Consider the following 16,617-nt stretch of genomic DNA (forward strand, 5'->3'; position numbering starts at 1 on the left):
AAGAAAACAACTTAAACTGGGATGCCCGTGTAACCAGCGCAGGCTGTAGAACATGGTTCAAAGAAAGGGAGTGTGTGTGTGTGTGTGTGTGTGTGTGTGTGTGTGTTAGGGGTGGGGTGGGGTGTCTTATTTTGTGGCAGAGATAATTAAGGTGATGCCACAGCATGCACATTTATGAGGAGGGTAGTGGGAAGTTGAAGAACATACGATAAGCATCCATTGTCCTGCAGAGAATGTATGGAAGATGGAAGCTGTCACTAGGTGTGAAATTTACTATGGTCACAAAGAGCTCAGAGACTGTCACTGCACAAGCTCCCCTTATTCATGCTCTCCAGCCAGGGCTCGGGTCTTCCTTAGTACAAAGGATTCTTAAGGTTCTGCTTCTGTCTTGGTCAAACAAAAGAAAGCAACAATGGCTTCTCCCAGAGTTCGTCGTCTCCTCCATACTCACTTCGCGCCAGTCTGGTTGAGTTTTCTTTTCTTTTTTGGTGGATGCAAAGGATATACCCAGCAGTGCTCAGGGACTATTCCTGCCTCTTAAGCTCAGGAGTGACCCTTGCTGGTGCTCAGGGGACCATACACAGTGTCAGATTCAAACCTAGGCCCTCTGCATGCAGGACCTCGTGTCCTAACTACATCTTTCTTAAAAATCCCTAAAAGGCCCTGGAAAGTTTGGGGGAGGCAGGAGAGAAGCGGTGAAGTTGCAAAACATCTTGGTTATTGATTGTAATATAATTATATAGGTATTTATTAGGTGGTCAAGAAAGTTTCCCAGGTGGAGGGATAGTACAGAGCTTTAACCTTGCGCACAACTGATCTGGGTTGATTCCCAGCATCCCATATAGTCCTCTGAGATTTACCATGTCTGATCCCTGAGTGTAGAGCCAGAGCAAACCCTGAGCATTGCTGGGTGTCTTCCTCACCCCCCAAAACTAACAAACAAACAAAAAGGGATTTGCCTAATGCACTGAGAACAGGAAGTGACTGTAGCATTTTAAAAGAGTTCTGCTTGGGGCCAGAGAGATAGTCCAGGGTTTAAGGTGCTTCTCTTCCACATGGTTGCCGGGTTGGCTCAGAGCCTGAGTGACCCGAGCACAGAAACAGCCAAAAGTAAGCCTGAGCATCACCCTGGTTCAAAAACCACCAAAATAAATCGATGAATAACATTTTTATTTTTAAAATAGATGAGTCACAGCTTCATGAATAATTCTTTCCTCTTCCCAACATTAACCAACACCTGATCCTTGACCTGGTCAGATGCTGTTCCATGCTGAGTGCTCTCCCCTGAGCTATGGTTTTGTCATCCTTTTTTTTTTTTAAAGAGAACTTGGCATTTCCATATTTATTGTGTTACTTTGAGGTCTTGGGTCTTTGAAATATTTATTTATTTATTTTCTTGTTTTTTTTTTAATTTTAAAATTTTTTTAATGAATCACTGTGAGATACAGTTACAGACTTACAAACTTTCGTGATTACGTTTCAGTCATACACTGATCGAGTACCCATCCCTCCACCAGTGCCCATTCTCCACCACCAATGTTCCCAGTAACCTCCCGCCACTCCCACCCCATTGCCCCGGCCCCTGCCTCTTTGTTAGTCGTTCTTTGACAGGGGAACGAAAGCTCTGAGGAAAGAATTGTGTAGCCAGTACTTCCCAGGCAGCTGGCAAGGTGCCAGGTGCCATCACACCCAGGCCAGTTCACTCACAAGCCCACATCCGTGGCCAGATCATCCAGATGGATCATCCAGGTCAGGTATTTTAGATTCCAACAACAACAACAACAAAAACATCTGCTTTCCCAATCTTCTCCTGTGTTCCACTTTTTTTGATATGGACAGTGATTGGGCAGTGATTTCTTTGTGTCTTGTTATCTTATTAAGCATAATGATATCAGGAGCCTCCGGCATATCCCCAGTGGCAAAATATCTTTCTTACTTTAAGGATGAGTATAATTCCCTTAGTTAACACCACTGTAGCATTGTCTTCCCATTGTACATCAATTTACTGATGATCTGGTTACGTCTCCAGTAACGTCTCCATTGTGCAACTTGTTACTGTGTTTGGCATATCAAATACGTCACAGGTAGCTTGCCAGGTTTTGCCATGCAGGCGAGATACTCTCAGTAGCTTGCCAGGCTCTCTGAAAGGGGCGGAGAAATCAAACTCGGGTCTGCCAGGTTGGCCGCATGCAAGGCAAACACCTTACCAGCTGTGCTATTGCTCCAACACCACATTTTCTTTATATATGTATATATAAAGATATATATTGCATATTTGTATATATTTCTTTATATATGTTTTATGCTGGAGCGATAGCACAGCGGTAGGGCATTTGCCTTGCACGCAGCCAACATGGCTGACCCGAGTTCGATTCCTCTGCCCCTCTCGGAGAGCCTGGCAAGCTACCGAGAGTATCTCGCCCGCATGGTCGAGCCTGGCAAGCTCCCCGTGACGTATTTGATATGCCAGACACAGTAACAACAAAGTCTCCAATGGAGACGTTACTGGGCCCGCTCGAACAAATCGATGATCAACAGGAGGGCCTTTACTTTACTTTTATAATATATATATTTCTTTAATATATATAATGTTTTCTTTTTCTTTAAGCTCCACGTGTTAAAACTACAACAGTGTTATTATTCATGGTTGAGGAATACAAGGCCCTATATCACACCCATCACCAAAGTACCCACTTCCCTCCACTGTTGTCTCAAGGCCCCTTCTCATCCTTCTGCCCCCAATACACATGCACACAAACACAGACACACACACACACACACATTTGTCAGGCCATACTTCTGATGTGAATGTGATTGCTGAATCAAGACCAGAAAAGCCCAGAAGGATTGGAGCAAATTTCCTTGCATTCCCTACAAAAAGTTGGTTAGAATGGAAATGGGGGGGAGGGTGACAAAGTGGAGACTGATAGGATGAAGAGTTATAGCTATAATTTTTCCTTGCCCCCCAAATTTATGCCACTGGCAGAGAAAATATCAGAAGTGAAAAGGCATTGAGTGAGTGAAGGAGAGTTAGAAAAATGTCACATCTCCTAAGTTATTATCTGTGTATACTGTCGGGGGAAAAATAATCCTGCTGTGAAATACCTATTTACTTCAATATTTCAGGGAATACTTCACTTATAAATCACAGTTTAAAATGATAGCAAATGCCGAAAGCTTACCCTGACTCTCTGAGCAACAGTAATTGAGAGCGAAGCTCGGCCTGCCTCTCTGTCTCTCGTTCCCATGGGACATTTACCTCATCTGGATCCAAGGAGAGGGACATTTCTGCTAGCAGGGCATTGGGAAGAGGTCAGTGTGTCACCGACCACTCTGACTTACATAGCATAGCTCCAGATACAAAGAACAACCCCTGCCCTATCTTTATAGGCTCACAGTTGAGAACCAGATCCTAAAAATCACAAAACTCTTCCCCAAATAGAAAAGAATTAGTTAAAACTTTACATCAACATGGAAAAGGGAATGATAAACCACAAAAGGATGGGTATTATAAAATAAAAAAGATTCAGAATTTGTTTAAAGGAAGATAAATATCAGAGTTTTTAAAAATCTTTTAAAAAGTAGAAAGAATTGGAAAAGAAGTGAGTAAAAGAAAACTGTGAGCCAAGACTAATAGGACAAACTATGAATAATATAAGAACAAGAGCATACAATGTAAAGCTATCTATAATTGATGAAAATAACATATGTGCAAGATGTAATCTCTAATACGCCAAGAGTGTGTTTTCTTCCAGATATTTTTCTTCTTTTTCATTGCTCCATAAACAGACTACCCATGATTTCAAGGATTATGTCTTTAAGATTAATTTTATGGAAGATAAAAAATTGAACTTTAAAAACCCCAGCATTTATATTTAATATGTCCGAGCTGGCAAGGTATATGCTAAAGTATATAATTAAGTACCATAGAGATAGTACAGTGGCTAGGGCATTTGCCTTGCACATGGCCAACTCAGGTTCATTTCCCCAGCATCATATATATATATATATATATATATATATATATATATAGTAAGTAAAGGCCCTCCCGTTGATCGTCGATTTGCTCGAGCAGGCCCAGTAACGTCTCCATTGGAGACTTTGTTGTTACTGTGTCTGGCATATCGAATACTCTCGGTAGCTTGCCGGGCTCATAGTTCTTTGAACCTAGCCAAGAGTGATCCTTGAGTATTGAGCCAGGAGTAAGCCCTGAAACTTCTGGGTGTAGCTCTGAATCCAAACATAAACAAAATGTATAATTAATGTTTGTGTACTAAACAATAATACATATTTTGGTAGTAAGGGAATGACAGTTGTCTGAGAATGATAATAAAGTAAAGTAAAGTAAAGGCCCTCCCGTTGATCATCGATTTGCTCGAGCGGGCCCAGTAACGTCTCCATTGGAGACTTTGTTGTTACTGTGTCTGGCATATCGAATACGTCATGGGGAGCTTGCCAGGCTCTGCTGGGCGGGCGAGATACTCTCGGTAGCTTGCCGGGCTCTCCAAGAGGGGCGGAGGAATCGAACTCGGGTCGGCCATGTTGGCTGCGTGCAAGGCAAACGCCCTACCGCTGTGCTATCGCTCCTAGCAATAAAAAAAATTCTGGTGGCCCAGAGGTTGGTTTAGTGGCAAAAAGTGTCTTCCTTCCAAGCACAAGGATGTTGATTCCTTGTGTCACCCACATGTATGGTTCTGGCAGCTAATATATTTCTGTTTTGCATGCCTTTCTATTCTGGGGTTAGAAGACTAAGATTTTTGGAGGGATGGGAGGTCACACCCAGCTATGCATAGGGGTTACTCCTGGCTCATGCACTCAGGAATTACTCCTGGTGGTACTCCGGGTACCATATGGGATGCTGGGGATTGAACCCCAGGTCGGCTGTGTGCAAGGCAAACGCCCTACCTGTTTTGCTATCGCTCCAGCCCCAAAACTAAGATTTTTAAGTATTATTTAAAAAAAAAACCCTAAGTGCTCTCTGAACTCACTTATTTCATTAGGGTTCAGATTTTTGTGTTCTTTGTACTATTTTCTGCTCTCGCCTGAAATGTCCTTTTTCTGGTCTCTGAGAGAGCTAGTGTGTTACTATCAATCATTAGATTTTTAACTAGCCAGCCAACTGTACAAACTGAATCATTGCTAAACACCTGGCAAGTTTGGAAGCTAACAAAAGCTGGTTTGAATGGAAATAGGGCGAGGGTGACAAAGCAAAGACTGATAGGATAAAGGGTTATAGTGGTAATCCTTCTCTCCCCCACAATCCCCTGATTTATGCCACTGGCAGAGAAAACATCAGAAGTGAAAAGGCATGAGTAAGTGAGGCAACCGGGAAGTGGCTCAGGCAGAAAAGTTTGGAGGGATCTCGCACTCATCCAATGACTATCTGTGATTTTACATCAGTCTCCTTCTAGAGATCTACTTGTAGTATCTTTTCGTGTGCTGTTTTGATCCTATGGGTTATATGTTATGTGCTGTGACTAGGAATTTATCTGACTCAGAGTTCTGGAATACATTTCATGGTGTCCTCAAAAAAAGTGTGGTGCCATCTAGGCTTCGTTCTTTCTGTTGTTGTAAGATGAAAATCTTGAAAACCAAAATGCTTCGAGACTCCAAATTACAAGATACTCCTGAGTTACAAAAACTGTAAAGTTCAAGACCATGTCTCTAAAGAAAAAATAAGAAGTGGGCTGATTAGATGGGAACTACAGAAAATGAGATAAGAAATATCTGTTTAAATTTGAGTTTTGCCCAAGTTCCATCTTTTGTGACCTTCGTGAATGAAAAAAAATCATGTGATTGGATTAATTTACTTTTTCTTTTTGCTCTTGTTGACAAGAACTAGGCTTGATAACTAGCTCTCAAAAAATGACTGAATTGCTATAGGGCTTATGCAGGGCAGGACCCAAGTTTTATTAGCAATTAGGCTGCCTTTGTCTTAAAAATAAAGACATGATTTCAAAAACAATCAGGAGAAATCCAAAGCAGAGGTTCAAACTATACTGAGATTAAATCAAACCAAGTTGGGAGCCAGAGATATAATGCAGTGGCTATAAATTGTTTGCCTTGCATGCAGCCAGTCCAGGTTTGAGTCCTGGCACCCCATATGGTCCCCCAACCCTAAGAAGTGAATGAACCCTGAGTGCAGAGTCAGGAGTAAGCTGGGTGTGGTTCCCAAACAAAATGAAACACAAAAGAAAGTTCTTTTATTTCTAGAAACATTGACAATTCACATATTTTCTTTTAAACTGGTAGATACCTAAATTTTTTGTTGAAAACACATTTATATATTTAGATCCTTCCCTTTCCATTAGGTTTTATTTGCTTTCTATCTGGCATGATTAAAATTAATGTAATATATACCATCTTAATGAATCTAATGTTTTACATATATATGTAATTTGGAATGATTTTGGTAAATGAAAATGTTTAAAATTTAATGAGTTCATTTGAAATATACACATACTTAAACTCAGAAAATGGAATACAAGTTGTTTTTGTTGTTGTTGTTTTAATCTTATTCATGTTTGTTAAGCAAAATTGGTTCACTGTCACTGTCCTCCTGTTGTTCATCGATTTGCTCGAGCGGGCCCAGTAGCATCTCCATTTTGAGACTTGTTACTGTGATGGCATATTTAATACATCGTGGGGAGCTTGCCAGGCTTTGCCATGCGTTATCATAATAGCTAATTTTTCTTTGTTAATATATTCAATTTATTTATTAAACATACCAAAACTTACCTTCCTCTAGAAAACACGTGGATTATTTGATAGAAAAGTAGCAGCTTTCTTACAAATCACTAACTAGTGTTGAATCTGCATGTGCTCCAAAGAAACATATGTCCAGTGCTACAAGTCAAAATCTTATGTTAATCCAGCCTCAGTCCTCATGCATAGCTTAATCACAATCTTAATCACACAACTCTTCTACAGAACCTTGGAAATCCAAACTGAAACAATTCAGAATGCCACTTGACAGAATTCTTTTGTCCATAGCTTTTGTCACATTCACAACTCCAGTGAAACTATACACATATATAGTATATATATATATATATATATATATATTATACAAAATTTTAGTTCAATCTTTTTATATGGGGGAAGTAACTGGTTTGGTTTCTTTATTTTTATTTTTTTATTACAACAATGAAGATATAATGGAGTTTCTTGTGCTTAATACCAGTACAATTTCCAGATCAGATAAACTTGCTTAAGGGTTAAAAAAAAAAGGGAGGGGGGTTGGTGGACTGGAGAGATGGTGCCGCAAGTAAGGTAGTGCCTTGCATGCAGTTGATCTGGGTTCGATTTCCAGTGTCCCATATAATCCCCCAAGATCTTCAGAAGGGCAGAGCCAGAAGTAAAACCTGAGCACTCTGAGATGTGCCCCCCAAAACCAAAATAAATAAATATAAAAGTAAAAAGTTAGTCCAAGTAATAGAAAACTCTAGCAATAAATGAGCTCTATGATTTTGGGTGACTTAAAAGTTTGGAACTATATAATAGGATAAGAATGACTATTTCAAATGAGATCATCATCTTCCTGGAATAGCTCCAGATTGAATAAATTAAGACCTTACTCTGGGAAGTTGCAGTCACAGTACTGTCTTAATGAAAATTTGTAGCATTCCATTTTGAAGGTGTGTCTTCAATTGTTCTCAAAATCTCTTGGGAAACTCAGTTTCAATAATGATAATGCATAGAGTATATAGATGACAATGTTGCTAAAATACTAATTATTGGGCTTAATTTACTTTGAAACTAAGGGTTTAAACCCACAAAGTGTTCGAATGCATGTTGAAGAAAGAAAATGAATGAAGATATATTTGTTGAGGGAAAAGAAAGAATGATGTCTTAAAGTGAAACTCACTGAGAAATTGAATGAAGAATAGTTGGGAGACAGAATGAGACTGCAAATGAAGTGGGGAAGGTTTGAGGAATGGCTTTTAGGGGAAGACATTTTATTGTGGTTCAAGATGCACATGAAATCTAATGAATTGTTCTAAGTATCTTAGATTTAAGTTTTAAGAGCTATAGTCTATTTGAATAAAATCATATTTTAACTTTGCTGCAGGATAAAAACATTCCTAAGATTGGTCAGCTTTCTTAGACTGTAAATTGTTTTAGTAGCCTGCCTATTTAAAAAGATATGTTATTAAAGAAACTTCACATATTTCATATCAGTTTTATCACCTGGTCTTAAACAAGTAAATCTATGTCTTCATATGAGAGCTAAAGTTTGGGCCTGAGAACTAGTTTGACAGACAGGAAGTCCAGGTATGACCCTAGAGAAACCAGAAATAGCCCCCAAATTTGAGCTGGGAGTCGCTTCCAGGCAAGATATCCCCAGAAAAGAAAGAGAAATAGAGTGTGTTTGCTTAGTTTTATTTGTCATTTTAAAACCTTTGCTTATCAACTGTTGCTGGCGCGGATGTGGCGAGAAAGGGACACTCCTTCACTGTTGGTGGGAATGCCGACTGGTTCAGCCCTTTTGGAAAACAGTATGGACGTTCCTCAAAAAATTAGAAATTGAGCTCCCATTTGACCCAGCGATACCACTCCTGGGAAGATACCCCAGAGAGGCAAAAATGTGTAGCCGAAGTGACATCTGCACTTGTTTGTTCATTGCAGCACTCTTTACAGTAGCCAGAAACTGGAAGAAACCTGAATGCCCAAGAACAGATGACTGGTTAAAGAAACTTTGGTACATCTACACAATGGAATACTATGTAGCTGTTAGAAAAGATGGAGTCATAAAATTTACATACAAGTGGTACAATATGGAAAGTATCATGCTAAGCGAAATGAGTCAGAAAGAGAGGGATAGACATAGAAAGATTGCATTCATCTGGGGGATATAAAATAACAAAATATGAGATTAATACCCAAGAATAGCTGAGATCAACACCAGGAGGATTACTCCATAGCTTAGAGGCCAGCCGGGTATTCTAGGGGAAAGGACAGTTCAGATAGAAAAGGGAGCACCAAATGGAGGGTGTTTGGAGAATCCTCCCAGGAGGGGAGATGTATGTCGAAAGTAGACTATGGACTGAACATGTTTGCCACTCAATGCCTCTTTTGCTGATCACAACACCCAAAAGGAGAGAGAGAACAAAAGGGAATGCCCTGCCACAGTGGCGGGGGCGATGGGGGGGATGGGGGGGGAGGGATATTATCCTGGTGGTGGAAAATGGGCACTGGTGGAGGGATGGGTATCTGATCATGGTATGACCGACATCCAAGCACAAAAATTTGTAAATCTACAACTGTACCTCATGGTGTTTCACTAATAAAAAATAAAAAAAAAAACCTTTGCTTATTTTGTGGTAAACTTTAAATACCTGTGAGCCCAGGCTTCCCTGAAATCAAAATTCTATGGAAAAAAATATTGATTTATTCAAGAGAAAGTACATATGGAAATTCTTAGATGATCTACTAAGGCATCCCATAGTAATAATTTCTTTTCTTATGAAAAAAGAAATATGCATAGACTAGGCCTATGTTGAAGCTTCATGGAAGCATTATCAAAGATGGAAAAATGTTTAATTTTTTTAAACGTACATGCATATAATGGATATTCTAATATTACATAAAACTCCTGAAGTTTTGAATATATTGTGGTCACCTCTGGGTATTTCAGGATATTTTATGTCCCCAAACTGAACAAACTTCCTGTCTGGTGTGTTTTAATAGCATTCTTTTTTTTTTTTTGCTTTTTTGGGGGGGGGTGTCACACCTGGCAATGCACAGGGGTTACTCCTAGCTCTGCACTAAGGACTTACTCCTGACTGTTCTCAGGGGATCATATGGGATGCTGGGAATCGAACCCAGGTTGCCCACATGCAAGGCAAATGCCCTACCCGCTGTGCTATCTCTCCAGCCTCTTAATAGCATTCTTCATGGTGAGCATTCTAAAGCTTTCTTCCGTTTATAAAAGTGTTCTAAATCCTTGTGTTCAGAGAAGCCCGTGAATAAAAGACTGACAGATACTTCAATGTACAGATTCGACGTGGAAAAACTGAAGAGCTTATGGAAAAGCTGGATGCTTAAAAATGGGAGGCAATCAAGATTTTCAACGTAGAACTAAATGAACTATTTAGAATGACTACAGTTTTTAAAGTGTTTTTGTTTGCTTGCTTGTTTAAACTATATATTTTCCTCCATTTTTTTCACTTTTGCAGATTTAGAGCTTTTTCTTTCTTTTTTTTTTTCAGCTGGAACCTACTACCACCTACTAGATGACAGGTAGCATCTCATGACGAGCAGAACAGAAACATCTGCTCTTCTTGATACCTTCAAGATTTCCTTATGCTTTATGGTAATGTGTTTGTATGAACCCAAAAAGAAATCTTTCCTTTTGATAAGGACTTTGCCCCTAGTACAGGGAGAAAAACTCAAAACACAGTGAAGGGATCCCAAAGTTTTCTTCCAGGAACCCTAAAGTGGCTCCTGTATGATGTAAGAAGTTAAAATAAACAAAATTCTTACATGATAGTGGAGCCACTTTACCAGTCCTTAGCCAATTCCCAGGATGTCTCTCAGAAAAATAATGGGGGTGAACAGGATAAGAAGAAAATTAAGTATGAAACATAAAAAGAATCACTTAATCACTTAACTTCCCGTTAGTCGTCGATTTGCTCGAGCGGGCGCCAGTAACGTCTCCATTTGTCCCTGTTGCGTGCTAGTGTAGCCCAATGGCATCTGTTCGCTCCGGGAACATGAAGGGTCTCAAACCAATCGTTCATGATCTTGACAAAGAAGTCTGACCATCTGGTAGGTGGGCGGCCACGCGGTCTTTTGACATCCCGTGGAATCCAGTCGGTAACAGCTCTAGTCCAATGGTCGTCTTTAAATCTCATTACGTGACCAGCCCGTCCGATTTTCGACACCTTGGCAAATGAGACAGCGTCCCTGATTCTTGATCGTTGACGGATGTCGGAACTCCGGATTCTTTCTCTCATTTGAGTGAAACGTGATATTCCAAGCATAGCTCTTTCTCTTCTTCTTTGGGAGACCTGAATAGAATAAAAGAATAATAGAATAATAGAATAAAAGAATGAAAGTCTCAGTAATATGCCATGTTATGGAGATCAGAGTTTAGTCCTCTTACACATTTTATACAATTTTTCCTTGCAAACTGTAATGAATTCTGAATTTTTCTAATACTTGGCTATAGCTTTCCAAACAAGTATTTTCATTTTCCATTATCATGCATTGATCAAGAACTCAGACTATGTCCTTCCACAGATATACAAACTGGGAAAAGCGGGAAAGCCACTAAAAATTGCAGAGGACCAACAACTCTGTTGATGCGAGTTTTCAGTGTCTTCCATTTCTACTTTTTTCCCTCTTTTGCATACAAAACTGTCTCTTAAGCAGTTTTAACTAGCGCAAGGCCCCAACTTCCATAGAAATGAAAGGAAGAATTGGCAGTGTGGATTGAAACCAGCCCACAGAGATAAAGAACTGAATTCAATACAAGAAACTAGAAAAATTCTCTGGGCAAAGAGTGTTGAAACCATTAAAAACATTCGCCTCATCTAGTCCTAAAGGATAAGGCGAATACTTCCCCCAGTGATCTCTATGTCCAGTCACAGTAAAACAGCTTGATAGGCTGCCCTCGGGGGAATCTGTGAATCACCCTGGTGCCCAGTAGTCTTTAGCTCACCCTTCTTTTTTGTTCTTAATTAAATCATCGTGAGATACAGTTACATAATTGTTCCTGATGAAGTTTCCGTTGTAATGTTCCAACACCCACCCCTTCACCAGTGTCCTTTTCCCACCGCCAATGTCACCAGCTTCCCTCTCCCACCAGTCAGCCTCTATGGCAGATATTTCTCTTTGCTGATTAAGATCGAACTTACCAATTGACGTTGTTTTCTTGCCAACCATGTCCCTCTTTTCTATTAAGTTATTCCTGTTCCTTTTGGAAGATACTGTGTAGAAGCCTACAGCTGTGCAGGGGTAAGTGCCCTTTCTGTCTTGTGGATATGAGCCCTCTTCATCCCGTTGGAGTGCTAAGAAGTTCCACACTCCTCTAGGTTCTGCAGGAAATGGAAAATTAACCAAATAAGCATGAGGCAGACTGAGGAGGAAATAGTAGAGAGAAGCTCAATAATAATATGCCAGTAAAACTGAGCAATTTATCACATTGCCTGAGATGCCACATTTTTTCTATAATTTTTTTTATCTTTGTCTATCCCCACTGTTGTTAAACTGCGTTTCCTAATCCAAGACCAAGATTACTATTGCAATATCTTTTCAAATTAATGTTTCTGCTGTTTAGGGGTCGATGCTGAAAGGTGGAATCTCTAGATCATATCAAGCCCAATTCTTACATTTCTGAGAAGTCTCCATGGTTTTGTCCACAGAGACTGAACTATTCAACAGTGAATGAGGGTTCCTTTTACACATGTACCCATGCATACATGTTGTTTCTTTGTTTTCCTATGTATCTTTCTTACTGGTATTAGGTGATATTTCATCATTGCTTTGATCTTCATTTTCCTGATAATAAGTGACAGTTTTTCATATGCCTTCTGGTTATCCATATGTCTAGGCAACTATTAATCCCCTTTCCCTAATTTTTATGCGGTTATTGAGCTTTGTGGCTGCTTTATTTCTCTGATATACTTTTCCTTTTATCCAATATATAGTGTGCAAATTTTCTTTCCCATTCAGTATTTTTAAATTGTAACCCAACTTTCTTTTGCCATGAGAAAACTTCTGGGGATGGGGGAGTGGCTGGGGGGATGGGGTGGCTAGCATATCTGATAGTGCTCAGGGATCACTCCTGAGGGGGATCAGGGGATCTTATGTGGTACCAGGGATCGAATCCAGGTAGGCCATGTGCCAGGCAAGCGACTCACCTGTTATACTATCACTCTAGCCCCTATGAGGAAACTTTTTAATTTGATGTAAACTAATTTGTACATTTTTGCTTTTGTTATCTTTGCCACTGGAGTCAAATCATTAGTGACACCTCTAAGGGCCATATCCTACAGAATTCTAAGTCTTCCTCAATGTGTTCTATGGGTTCTGGTTAATTCGTGAGGTCTTTAATCCACTTTGAATTACCTTTCATGAAGGGTATGAGCTATGGACCCAGTTTTATTATATGTGCATGCATGTGTGTGTGTGTGTGTGTGTAACTAATTTTCTCAGAACCAGTTAAGAAACTTTTCATGCTTCACTTCATGTACCAGCAACTTTGTTAGAAACTATCTGTTATAAATCTGACAGTTTATCTCTGCGATCCTAATTCTGTACCACTGTATATGCCATATTTAAAGAGCTTAGCTAATGCAAGCCAGAAAGATAGTAAAGTGTAAATTAGTCACCTACCTGGCACATAGCCCTTCTGGTTTGATTGCCAGCACCCCATATGGCCCCCTACCCAGCCAGCCAAGAGTGGTCCCGAAGCAAAGCCAGAAGTAAACCCTGAGCACTGTCATGTAGCACAAAGCCCTACATTCCCGCTGCCCCCAGCCCCCAATAGCTTAGCTAACACCTAGAAAAGCCAATACCTAGGAAATTTTTAAAAAAGGCTTGGTGACTTAGGAAGATCACTTCAAAATAAGACACAGTGAAACCACTCTCGATTAGAAATCCTCAGGGAGAAAGCCCTGCCTCCAGGCCCCCTCCCATTCAATGAACTTTTACCAAAGACAAAGTTTGGAAATGGCAGACTTTTGCTCTCCTGTAGTCCCTTGGAAACCTGAGACGCTCCCCTCCACCCCCACCCCCCATCCTTTGTCTCCTAACTGCTCAGCAGCTTCCCCCCAGAGAGGAGCAGCCTGAGGCTCATTCCATAGCTCACTCTCCCCAGCTGCAGTATCTGGCAGGGACCGCGCCGTGATTTCTCCAGGTCCCTCTGGTTTTTTGGAACTCAAGCTACAGTCGAGCAAGGATGTGGTTTCCCAGCCCTGTTAGCATTCATCGTCAATCTCTGACCAACTGATTCTCGATACACTCCGCAATTTCCTCTTTTATTATGCCATGGGCACCCCTACTGGTTTTCATTATCTTATGGATTTACTCAGCTATTTCTTCTTTTATTTTCGTAGGGTTTGCGAAAGAAACATGATTGCCAAGCCTTTCATTATCTAAACTGGACCCAAATTCAATCGCCTTTTATACAGTAAGATTGCCTGTGTGCAAAATTAGACTCCATCCCAGAGCAATTGTAGGACCTGCACAAATTACTGTACCTCGGTTTCCTCATTTGTAAGATGTAGCTAATGCCTATCATTGTCTTACAGAGGCCATGTACAGCCACTCCTTAAAAGCTAGCTATTCTTACTGTTTTCTCTGCCGTATATATTGTAAAAGTTTTATTTTACTTGTACGCCGAATTATATGTGTATGTATAGAAATGGGAATGTGTACCTACATCAGTATGCTTTCCAATAATAAGAGCTTACACTTCTATAGTGCTCACCATAACTTATATATATTAACCTCTCACTGCATGGAGAAATTGCAGTGGTAATTAGAAAGTATTTTGGACTGATAATGAAAACACAACATAAAACTTTGGGGACGCTTTTTCCACTGTGCATCCTAATTAGCTATCACTGGTATCTTAAAAATGTTTTAGTTTCCGCTCATTTATTTTGAATCTGTTTCAGTACTGAGCAAAGCTTCAGGCAGGGGGTATATGAGCTATTACTTTATTGGGAATTCCCATGCTGGAATTTAGGAAGAAAGCCGCAGGGGAGCAAGATGAGGAGTGGGGACAGTCTAATGTGAGCATGGGGCTGAGACAGCGGCCTAGGCTGAGATGGAGCCTGGGGCAGAAGGACAGTGGCTGAAGGCGGCTTCAGGAGCTGAGCAAACCACCAAAAAATGCTCTTGTATCCACTTCTCCTTCCTTCCTTCCTTCCTTCCTTCCTCCTTCCTCCTTCCTTCTTTCTTTCCTTCCTCCTTCCTTCTTTCTTTCCTTCCTCCTTCCTTCTTTCTTTTCTCCTTCCTTCCTTCCTTCCTTCCTTCCTTCCTTCCTTCCTTCCTTCTTTCCTTCCTTCCTTCCTCCTTCCTCCTTCCTCCTTCCTCCTTCCTTCCTTCCTCCTTCCTCCTTCCTTCTTTCTTTCCTTCCTCCTTCCTTCTTTTTTTTCTCCTTCCTTCCTTCCTTCCTTCCTTCCTCCTTCCTCCATCCTTCCTTCCTTCCTTCCTTCCTTCCTTCCTTCCTTCCTTCCTTCCTTCCTCCTTTCTCCTTCCTTCTTTCTTTCCTTCCTCCTTCCTTCTTTCTTTCCTTCCTCCTTCCTTCTTTCTTTTCTTCTTCCTTCCTTCCTTCCTTCCTTCCTTCCTCCTTTCTCCTTCCTTCTTTCTTTCCTTCCTCCTTCCTTCTTTCTTTTCTTCTTCCTTCCTTCTTTCTTTTCTCCTTCCTTCTTCCCTCCCTCCCTCCCTCCCTCCCTCCCTTCCTTCCTTCCTTCCTTCCTTCCTTCCTTCCTCCCTCCCCCTCCTTCCTCCTTCCTTCTTTTCTTCCTTCCTCCTTCCTCCTTCCTTCTTTTCTTCCTTCCTCCTTCCTTCCTTTTCTTTCTTTCTTCCTTTCTTCCTTACTTTCTTTCTTTTTCTCTCTCTTGCTTGTTCTCTTTTTTGTCTTTTTCTTTCTCTCCTGCTTTTTCTCTTTCTTTTTTCTCTCTCTTTCTTTCTTTCTTTCTTTCTTTCTCTTTTTCTTCCTTTCTTTCCTTATCTCCATCCCCTCCCTTCCTCTCCCCTCCCCTTCCCTCTGTACATAGTGTTTACGGTGGGTTTTCAGACATGCAGCCTTCCTACCTCTAAGCCCATCACCCATGTCTCCATCCTTCCATCACTTTTGCCAGATTCCCTTCTACCCACTAACCCCGACTCTTTGATGATCACATGTTGTAGTTTTGTTGCTGCAGTTTGGTTGGGTCCTGTGCTTAGGGTAGTGTTTGATCCAGTAGTTCGATACTACTAGCTTTTATACAGTAGAGGGCCCCAAAGCCCCTGACCCTTCCCTCATGTTTCTTCTGGGCCTCCTTTTCTTGCGTCCCCCTTCATTGTTCTCGTTCCTTGGCATTATTGTTTTTATAATCCAGAGCCAATGATAGGTACCTTTGCTACTTATCATACCCTAGACATGTTATTCTGAGTAATACAGATTGGTGAGAGCATCCTTATAACCATAAACTGTCAGCTCTTTAATTCTTACTCCATCCTTGTTAGAAGCAAGTCTCTAGGTTCTGCCCATCCTTTAGAGTTTCTCTCTGTTGCTAAACTCTTCTGTTGTCTGGGTACACCTCTACTAAAAGTGAGTATCAATGAGGCACATGACCCAGGGCTACTTTTTTAGCAGCTGGGATGCATTGCCAGTGCATACCTAGTGAGATGTACCACCACAGACATGGACCAATGTATGTAGGGGAAAGCACAAGGGTAGAGCTGGGGGCAGCTTCATCTCTACCAAACAGTAGAGAAATGAAAGCAATCTAGACTGAGCATTCAATTTGTCGTGGTCCAAAGTACATCAGTTTTGTCCTATTGATTGGCTACTTCCTATTTGTCTAGACTCCACATCCTCATCTGATCCTAAATTCTTCATGCTTAATGTTTTAAATTATACACACACACACATATGTATGCATGTATACATAGATA

At 40.7% G+C, this 16,617-nt stretch overlaps 1 pseudogene; it reads left to right on the plus strand.

Moving 5' to 3' along the window:
* The window catches only part of LOC130018164 (F-box/LRR-repeat protein 4-like), a 140,069-nt pseudogene that overhangs the window by 7,023 nt on the left and 116,429 nt on the right, over positions 1-16,617 (plus strand).

This window comes from Sorex fumeus, unplaced genomic scaffold (genome assembly GCF_029834395.1).
Source record: "Sorex fumeus unplaced genomic scaffold, SorFum_2.1 ptg000240l, whole genome shotgun sequence".
Lineage (NCBI taxonomy): Eukaryota > Metazoa > Chordata > Mammalia > Eulipotyphla > Soricidae > Sorex > Sorex fumeus.